Source organism: Carassius gibelio, chromosome A10 (genome assembly GCF_023724105.1).
Source record: "Carassius gibelio isolate Cgi1373 ecotype wild population from Czech Republic chromosome A10, carGib1.2-hapl.c, whole genome shotgun sequence".
Lineage (NCBI taxonomy): Eukaryota > Metazoa > Chordata > Actinopteri > Cypriniformes > Cyprinidae > Carassius > Carassius gibelio.
The window spans coordinates 23,420,035-23,430,581 of NC_068380.1; positions in this window are offsets into that span (position 1 = coordinate 23,420,035).

The following is a 10,547-nucleotide window of genomic DNA, read 5'->3' on the forward strand; positions in this document are numbered from 1 at the left end:
TGTTTCATTCAGTATTCAGTGCAAATCTTGCCAAACTGAAACATGCTTATGTCTTATGAAATAAAATGTTTTCTGCAATGCTGTAAGACAGTTATTAATGTGTTAGAAGTTATATGCTCAAAAACTAATGTTTGGACTTCAATGATCAAGATTGTCAGTTTACAGCTTTCTGAGTCCAGTAATGTTGAAATAGTGCCTCTGTTCAAATGAGGTGAAATCAAGCCCAAATCTGCTCAAGAGCTTGTCTCTCTATTAGAGAAAGCTGTTTCATTCAATATTCAGTGCAAATCTTGCCAAACTGAAACATGCTTATGTCTTATGAAATAAAATGTTTTCTGCAATGCTGTAAGACAGTTTTTAATGTGTTAGAAGTTTATATGCTTAAAAAGTAATGTTTGGACTTCAATGATCAAGATTGTCAGTTTACAGCTTTCTGAGTCCAGTAATGCTGAAATAGTGCTTCTGTTCAAATGAAGTGAAATCTAGCCCAAATCTGCTTAAAAGCTTGTCTCTCTATTAGAGAAAGCTGTTTCATTCAATATTCAGTGCAAATCTTGCCAAACTGAAAGATGTTTATGCCTTATGAAATACAATGTTTTCTGCAATGCTGTAAGACAGTTTTTAATGTGTTAGAAGTTATTTGCACAAAAACTTATGTTAGGACTTCAATGATCAAGATTGTGAGTTTACAGCTTTCTGAGTCCAGTAATGTTGAAATAGTGCTTCTGTTCAAATGAAGTGAAATCTAGCCCAAATCTGCTCAAAAGCTTGTCTCTCTAATAGAGAAAGCTGTTTCATTCAATATTCAGTGCAAATCTTGCCAAACTGAAACATGCTTATGTCTTATGAAATAAAATGTTTTCTGCAATGCTGTAAGACAGTTTTTAATGTGTTAGAAGTTATTTGCACAAAAACTTATGTTAGGACTTCAATGATCAAGATTGTCAGTTTACAGCTTTCTGAGTCCAGTAATGTTGAAATAGTGCCTCTGTTCAAATGAAGTGAAATCAAGCCCAAATCTGCTCAAGGGCTTGTCTCTCTATTAGAGAAAGCTGTTTCATTCAATATTCAGTGCAAATCTTGCCAAACTGAAACATGCTTATGTCTTATGAAATAAAATGTTTTCTGCAATGCTGTAAGACAGTTTTTAATGTGTTAGAAGTTATATGCTCAGACACTAATGTTAGGAATTCAATGATCAAGATTGTCAGTTTACAGCTTTCTGAGTCCAGTAATGTTGAAATACTGCCTCTGTTCAAATGAAGTGAAATCAAGCACAAATCTGCTCAAAAGCTTTTCTCTCTATTAGAGAAAGCTGTTTCATTCAGTATTCAGTGCAAATCTTGCCAAACTGAAAGATGTTTATGCCTCATGAAATACAATGTTTTCTGCAATGCTGTAAGACAGTTTTTAATGTGTTAGAAGTTATATGCTTAAAGACTAATGTTTGGACTTCAATGATCAAGATTGTCAGTTTACAGCTTTCTGAGTCCAGTAATGTTGAAATAGTGCCTCTGTTCAAATGAAGTGAAATCAAGCCCAAATCTACTCAAAAGCTTTTCACTCTATTAGAGAAAGCTGTTTCATTAAGTATTCAGTGCAAATCTTGCCAACTGAAAGATGTTTATGCCTTATGAAATACAATGTTTTCTGCAATGCTGTAAGACAGTTTTTAATGTGTTAGAAGTTATTTGCACAAAAACTTATGTTAGGACTTCAATGATCAAGATTGTCAGTTTACAGCTTTCTGAGTCCAGTAATGTTGAAATAGTGCCTCTGTTCAAATGAAGTGAAATCAAGCCCAAATCTGCTCAAGAGCTTGTCTCTCTATTAGAGAAAGCTGTTTCATTCAATATTCAGTGCAAATCTTGCCAAACTGAAACATGCTTATGTCTTATGAAATAAAATGTTTTCTGCAATGCTGTAAGACAGTTTTTAATGTGTTAGAAGTTATATGCTCAAAAACTAATGTTAGGACTTCAATGATCAAGATTGTCAGTTTACAGCTTTCTGAGTCCAGTAATGTTGAAATAGTGCCTCTGTTCAAATGAAGTGAAATCAAGCCCAAATCTGCTCAAAAGCTTTTCTCTCTATTAGAGAAAGCTGTTTCATTCAGTATTCAGTGCAAATCTTGCCAAACTGAAAGATGTTTATGTCTTATGAAATACAATGTTTTCTGCAATGCTGTAAGACAGTTTTTAATGTGTTAGAAGTTATTTGCACAAAAACTTATGTTAGGACTTCAATGATCAAGATTGTCAGTTTACAGCTTTCTGAGTCCAGTAATGTTGAAATAGTGCCTCTGTTCAAATGAAGTGAAATCAAACCCAAATCTGCTCAAGAGCTTGTCTCTCTATTAGAGAAAGCTGTTTCATTCAATATTCAGTGCAAATCTTGCCAAACTGAAACATGCTTATGTCTTATGAAATACAATGTTTTCTGCAATGCTGAAAGACAGTTTTTAATGTGTTAGAAGTTATATGCTCAAAAACTAATGTTAGGACTTCAATGATCAAGATTGTCAGTTTACAGCTTTCTGAGTCCAGTAATGTTGAAATAGTGCCTCTGTTCAAATGAAGTGAAATCAAGCCCAAATCTGCTCAAAGGCTTTTCTCTCTATTAGAGAAAGCTGTTTCATTCAGTATTCAGTGCAAATCTTGCCAAACTGAAAGATGTTTATGCCTTATGAAATACAATGTTTTCTGCAATGCTGTAAGACAGTTTTTAATGTGTTAGAAGTTAAATGCTCAAAATCTAATGTTTGGACTTCAATGATCAAGATTGTCAGTTTACAGCTTTCTGAGTCCAGTAATGTTGAAATAGTGCCTCTGTTCAAATGAAGTGAAATCAAGCCCAAATCTGCTCAAAAGCTTTTCTCTCTATTAGAGAAAGCTGTTTCATTCAGTATTCAGTGCAAATCTTGCCAAACTGAAAGATGTTTATGCCTTATGAAATACAATGTTTTCTGCAATGCTGTAAGACAGTTTTTAATGTGTTAGAAGTTATATGCTCAAAAACTAATGTTTGGACTTCAATGATCAAGATTGTCAGTTTACAGCTTTCTGAGTCCAGTAATGTTGAAATAGTGCCTCTGTTCAAATGAAGTGAAATCAAGCCCAAATCTGCTCAAAAGCTTTTCTCTCTATTAGAGAAAGCTGTTTCATTCAGTATTCAGCGCAAATCTTGCCAAACTAAAAGATGTTTATGCCTTATGAAATACAATGTTTTCTGCAATGCTCTAAGACAGTTTTTAATGTGTTAGAAGTTATATGCTTAAAAACTAATGTTTGGACTTCAATGATGAAGATTGTCAGTTTACAGCTTTCTGAGTCCAGTAATGTTGAAATAGTGCCTCTGTTCAAATGAAGTGAAATCAAGCCCAAATCTGCTCAAAAGCTTTTCTCTCTATTAGAGAAAGCTGTTTCATTCAGTATTCAGTGCAAATCTTGCCAAACTGAAAGATGTTTATGCCTTATGAAATACAATGTTTTCTGCAATGCTGTAAGACAGTTTTTAATGTGTTAGAAGTTATTTGCACAAAAACTTATGTTAGGACTTCAATGATCAAGATTGTCAGTTTACAGCTTTCTGAGTCCAGTAATGTTGAAATAGTGCCTCTGTTCAAATGAAGTGAAAACAAGCCCAAATCTGCTCAAAAGCTTTTCTCTCTATTAGAGAAAGCTGTTTCATTCAGTATTCAGTGCAAATCTTGCCAAACTGAAAGATGTTTATGTCTTATGAAATACAATGTTTTCTGCAATGCTGTAAGACAGTTTTTAATGTGTTAGAAGTTATTTGCACAAAAACTTATATTAGGACTTCAATGATCAAGATTGTCAGTTTACAGCTTTCTGAGTCCAGTAATGTTGAAATAGTGCCTCTGTTCAAATGAAGTGAAATCAAGCCCAAATCTGCTCAAAAGCTTTTCTCTCTATTAGAGAAAGCTGTTTCATTCAGTATTCAGTGCAAATCTTGCCAAACTGAAAGATGTTTATGCCTTATGAAATACAATGTTTTCTGCAATGCTCTAAGACAGTTTTTAATGTGTTAGAAGTTATATGCTTAAAAACTAATGTTTGGACTTCAATGATCAAGATTGTCAGTTTACAGCTTTCTGAGTCCAGTAATGTTGAAATAGTGCCTCTGTTCAAATGAAGTGAAATCAAGCCCAAATCTGCTCAAAAGCTTTTCTCTCTATTAGAGAAAGCTGTTTCATTCAGTATTCAGTGCAAATCTTGCCAAACTGAAAGATGTTTATGCCTTATGAAATACAATGTTTTCTGCAATGCTGTAAGACAGTTTTTAATGTGTTAGAAGTTATTTGCACAAAAACTTATGTTAGGACTTCAATGATCAAGATTGTCAGTTTACAGCTTTCTGAGTCCAGTAATGTTGAAATAGTGCCTCTGTTAAAATGAAGTGAAATCAAGCCCAAATCTGCTCAAGAGCTTGTCTCTCTATTAGAGAAAGCTGTTTCATTCAATATTCAGTGCAAATCTTGCCAAACTGAAACATGCTTATGTCTTATGAAATAAAATGTTTTCTGCAATGCTGTAAGACAGTTTTTAATGTGTTAGAAGTTATATGCTCAAAAACTAATGTTTGGACTTCAATGATCAAGATTGTCAGTTTACAGCTTTCTGAGTCCAGTAATGTTGAAATAGTGCCTCTGTTCAAATGAGGTGAAATCAAGCCCAAATCTGCTCAAGAGCTTGTCTCTCTATTAGAGAAAGCTGTTTCATTCAATATTCAGTGCAAATCTTGCCAAACTGAAACATGCTTATGTCTTATGAAATAAAATGTTTTCTGCAATGCTGTAAGACAGTTTTTAATGTGTTAGAAGTTTATATGCTTAAAAAGTAATGTTAGGACTTCAATGATCAAGATTGTCAGTTTACAGCTTTCTGAGTCCAGTAATGTTGAAATAGTGCCTCTGTTCAAATGAAGTGAAATCAAGCCCAAATCTGCTCAAAAGCTTTTCTCTCTATTAGAGAAAGCTGTTTCATTCAGTATTCAGTGCAAATCTTGCCAAATTGAAAGATGTTTATGCCTTATGAAATACAATGTTTTCTGCAATGCTGTAAGACAGTTTTTAATGTGTTAGAAGTTATATGCACAAAAACTTATGTTAGGACTTCAATGATCAAGATTGTCAGTTTACAGCTTTCTGAGTCCAGTAATGTTGAAATAGTGCTTCTGTTCAAATGAAGTGAAATCTAGCCCAAATCTGCTCAAAAGCTTGTCTCTCTAATAGAGAAAGCTGTTTCATTCAATATTCAGTGCAAATCTTGCCAAACTGAAAGATGTTTATGCCTTATGAAATACAATGTTTTCTGCAATGCTGTAAGACAGTTTTTAATGTGTTAGAAGGTATATTCACAAAAACTTATGCTAGGACTACAATGCTCAAGATTGTCAGTTTACATGTCTCTGAGTCCAGTAATGTTGAAATAGTGCTTCTGTTCAAATGAAGTGAAATCAAGCCCAAATCTGCTCAAAATCTTTTCTCTCTACTAGAGAAAGCTGTTTCATTCAGTTTTCAGTGCAAATCTTGCCAAACTGAAAGATGCTTATGCCTTATGAAATACAATGTTTTCTGCAATGCTGTAAGACAGTTTTTAATATGTTAGAAGTTATATGCACAGAAACTTATGCTAGGACTATGTTTCTGAGTCCAGTAATGTTGAAATAGTGCCTCTGTTCAAATGAAGTGAAATCAAGCCCAAATCTGCTCAAAAGCTTTTCCCTTTATTTAGAGAAAGCTGTTTCATTCAGTATTCAGTGCAAATCTTGCCAAACTGAAAGATGCTTATGCCTTATGAAATACAATGTTTTCTGCAATGCTGTAAGACAGTTTTTAATGTGTTAGAAGTTATATGCACAAAAGCTTATGCTAGGACTACAATGCTCAAGATTGTCAGTTTACATGTTTCTGAGTCCAGTAATGTTGAAATAGTGCTTCTGTTCAAATGAAGTGAAATCAAGCCCAAATCTGCTCAAAAGCTTTTCTCTCTATTAGAGAAAGCTGTTTCATTCAGTATTCAGTGCAAATCTTGCTAAACTGAAAGATGCTTATGCCTTATGGAATACAATGTTTTCTGCAATGCTGTTAGACAGTTTTTAATGTGTTAGAAGATATAGGCACAAAAACTTATGTTAGGACTTCAAAGATCAAGATTGTCAGTTTACAGCTTTCTGAGTCCAGTAATGTTGAAATAGTGCTTCTGTTCAAATGAAGTGAAATCTAGCCCAAATCTGCTCAAAAGCTTGTCTCTCTATTAGAAAAAGCTGTTTCATTCAGTATTCAGTGCAAATCTTGCCAAACTGAAACATGCTTATGCCTTATGAAATACAATGTTTTTTGCAATGCTGTAAGAGAGTTGTTAATGTGTTATAAGTTATATGCACAAAAACTTATGTTAGGACTTCAATGATCAAGATTGTCAGTTTACAGCTTTCTGAGTCCAGTAATGTTGAAATAGTGCTTCTGTTCAAATGAAGTGAAATCTAGCCCAAATCTGCTCAAAAGCTTGTCTCTCTAATAGAGAAAGCTGTTTCATTCAATATTCAGTGCAAATCTTGCCAAACTGAAAGATGCTTATGCCTTACGAAATACAATGTTTTTTGCAATGCTGTAAGACAGTTTTTAATGTGTTAGAAGGTATATTCACAAAACTTATGCTAGGACTACAATGCTCAAGATTGTCAGTTTACATGTCTCTGAGTCCCGTAATGTTGAAATAGTGCTTCTGTTCAAATGAAGTGAAATCAAGCCCAAATCTGCTCAAAAGCTTTTCCCTCTATTTAGAGAAAGCTGTTTCATTCAGTATTCAGTGCAAATCTTGCCAAACTGAAACATGCTTATGTCTTATGAAATAAAATGTTTTCTGCAATGCTGTAAGACAGTTTTTAATGTGTTAGAAGTTATATGCTCAAAAACTAATGTTTGGACTTCAATGATCAAGATTGTCAGTTTACAGCTTTCTGAGTCCAGTAATGTTGAAATAGTGCCTCTGTTCAAATGAGGTGAAATCAAGCCCAAATCTGCTCAAGAGCTTGTCTCTCTATTAGAGAAAGCTGTTTCATTCAATATTCAGTGCAAATCTTGCCAAACTGAAACATGCTTATGTCTTATGAAATAAAATGTTTTCTGCAATGCTGTAAGACAGTTTTTAATGTGTTAGAAGTTTATATGCTTAAAAAGTAATGTTTGGACTTCAATGATCAAGATTGTCAGTTTACAGCTTTCTGAGTCCAGTAATGCTGAAATAGTGCTTCTGTTCAAATGAAGTGAAATCTAGCCCAAATCTGCTTAAAAGCTTGTCTCTCTATTAGAGAAAGCTGTTTCATTCAATATTCAGTGCAAATCTTGCCAAACTGAAAGATGTTTATGCCTTATGAAATACAATGTTTTCTGCAATGCTGTAAGGCAGTTTTTAATGTGTTAGAAGTTATTTGCACAAAAACTTATGTTAGGACTTCAATGATCAAGATTGTGAGTTTACAGCTTTCTGAGTCCAGTAATGTTGAAATAGTGCCTCTGTTCAAATGAAGTGAAATCAAGCCCAAATCTGCTCAAGAGCTTGTCTCTCTATTAGAGAAAGCTGTTTCATTCAATATTCAGTGCAAATCTTGCCAAACTGAAACATGCTTATGTCTTATGAAATAAAATGTTTTCTGCAATGCTGTAAGACAGTTTTTAATTTGTTAGAAGTTATTTGCACAAAAACGTCCCAAGGTTACGCATGTAACCCTAGTTCCTTGAGGGAACGAGACGCTGCGTCGTAAAACGCTTTGGGGAACGTCCCTGACGAGACCGGCTCTGAACATCGTGTGCAAACTGTCCAATGGACGGGCGTGACGTCAGGGAGCGGGGTGACGTAGCGACCAGGAAGCTATATAAGCACGTGCCGTGCAGCTGGCTTCAGCTTCGAGTAGGGAAGCAAGCGCCGGCAGGGGTGCCGGGAGTATGGCTCTGCGACGCAGCGTCTCGTTCCCTCAAGGAACTAGGGTTACATGCGTAACCTTGGGACGTTCCTTTTCGGGAACTCGAGCTGCGTCGTAAAACGCTTTGGGGAACGAGGTGCCCACGCTGCCAGACTACCAAAGCCCTGCCTAGTGTGTATCCGGAGAGCACAGCTTAGGACAAGAGAACAGAAGAGCCCGGAGTGGCTCGCATATCAAGATCGTAGAATCTGACAAATGTAGAGGGCGTGGACCACCCCGCAGCGTTGCAGATGTCCAAGAGGGACACACCTGCTGAGAAGGCCTTGGAGGCCGCCATACCCCGAGTAGAGTGAGCCTTGGCCCCCAAAGGAGGGGGAAGACCAGAGGACTCATAGGACTCGTTGATAGCCTCGACTATCCAACGACTAAGGGTCTGCTTGGTGGCAGGAGAACCCTTATTAGTAGGACCGTAGCATACAAGCAATTGGTCGGACTTTCTCCACAGGGCAGCTCTGTGGACGTATGCGTCGAGTGCTCGCACTGGACACATACAATTTAGCTTCTCTTGGTCTGGCTCCCGAAAGGGAGGAGGACAGAAGGCCTGCAGTACGATAGGCTGTGGTGTAACAGAGGGAACCTTTGGAACATAACCCGCTCGAGGGTATAAGAATGCTTTGGCCATACCAGGGGCAAAGTCTAAATAAGTAGGGGCCACCGAAAGGGCCTGGAGATCTCCAACTCGTTTCAGCGAGGTGATTGCCAGTAGCAGGGCAGTTTTCAGTGTCAGATGTCTATCTGAGATATCTTGAATTGGCTCGAATGGAGCTTTACAAAGAGCCTCTAGAACCACAACCAAATCCCATGGGGGAATACGGGACCGTACTGGAGGTCTCAGCCTCAATGCACCTCGGAGGAAACGTGTAACTAGGGGGTGTCTACCCACTGACTGATCATTGAAAGGGACATGGAAAGCAGCTATGGCCGCCACGTACACCTTTAAGGTGGAGTGGGATAACCCCGCAGAGAGCCTAGCTTGTAAAAACTCCAGAACTGTACCAACTGGGCAGTTAACAGGGTCAAGATGGCGATCTCTGCACCATGAAGTGAAGAATGACCACTTCAGGGCGTACAGTTTCCTCGTAGAGGGAGCTCTGGACTGGAGGAGGGTCTCAACAACCTCGGTTGAGAGACCAGCTGCTAACAGTTGTGCCCCCTCAGGGGCCACACCCACAGCTTGAACACCTCCGGGCGAGGGTGGATTATCGTGCCCTGCGCTTGTGAGAGTAGGTCTTTCCTGATCGGTATCTCCCACGGAGAGCCGTCGAGGAGCGAGACTAGATCTGAGAACCATATTCGGCCCGGCCAGAACGGGGCTACTAACAACAGACGGACCCCGTGCTGGCGTACTCTCGCCAGAACTCCCGGGAGCAGAGCGATAGGGGGAAAAGCGTACAGACGAAGCCTCGGCCAGGTCTGTACCATAGCGTCCAGTCCCAGAGGAGCTGGATGAACTAGAGAGAACCAGAGGGGACATTGCGATGTCTCTCGAGTCGCGAAGAGGTCCACCTGAGCTTTGCCATACACTCTCCATATCTGCTTCACCACCTCGGGGTGAAGCATCCATTCCCCCGGGCCTCGGCCCCTGCCTCGACAGTATGTCTGCTCCCACATTCAATCTCCCAGGAATATACACTGCTCTGATCGAGAGGAGTTTGCCCTGGGACCAGAGAAGGATCTGGTATGCCAGCTTGTACAAGGGGCGTGAGCGCAGACCCCCCTGGTGATTGATATAAGAGACCACTGATGTGTTGTCGGTGCGCACCAACACATGGTGACCCCTCAGGTCTGGGAGGAAATATTTTAATGCTCGATAGACTGCTAACATCTCTAGGCAATTGATGTGCCACGTCAGGTGGCGACCACTCCACAGACCGCGGGCAGGGTGGCCACTCATGACCGCACCCCAACCGGTGAGGGACGCGTCTGTCGCTAGCGTTACACGGCGACGAAGAGCTCCCAGCACCGGGCCCTGATTCAAGAACCAAGGTTTCTTCCACATGTCTAAGGCACGAAGGCATCGCCGCGTGACCTTGATAAATCGAAGTGGATTTCCCCTCGGGGAAAAGCCCTTGGACTTGAGCCACCACTGTAGGGGTCTCATGTGCAGCAGGCCAAAAGGTATCACGTTGGACGCAGCTGCCATCAGCCCTAACAATCTCTGGAATTGTTTGACAGTGAGTGACTGGCCTTCTTTGACTCTCTCGACTGATGTGAGGATCGACTCGATCCGCGCAGGAGACATACGTGCCTGCATCGTGGTCGAATCCCACACTACGCCTAGATAGGTGGTTCTCTGAACTGGAGAAAGTACACTCTTCTTGGCATTTAGTCTCAAACCCAGCTCCCCCATATGTGCGAGAACGACATCTCGATGTCGAACCGCCATCTGCTCTGATTGAGCTAGGATCAACCAATCGTCGATATAATTTAGAATGCGGATGCCCTGCATACGGAGGGATACCAGAGCCGCATCTACACACTTCGTGAACGTGCGGGGTGAGAGTGCAAGGCCGAAGGGAAGTACTCGATATTGATAAGCT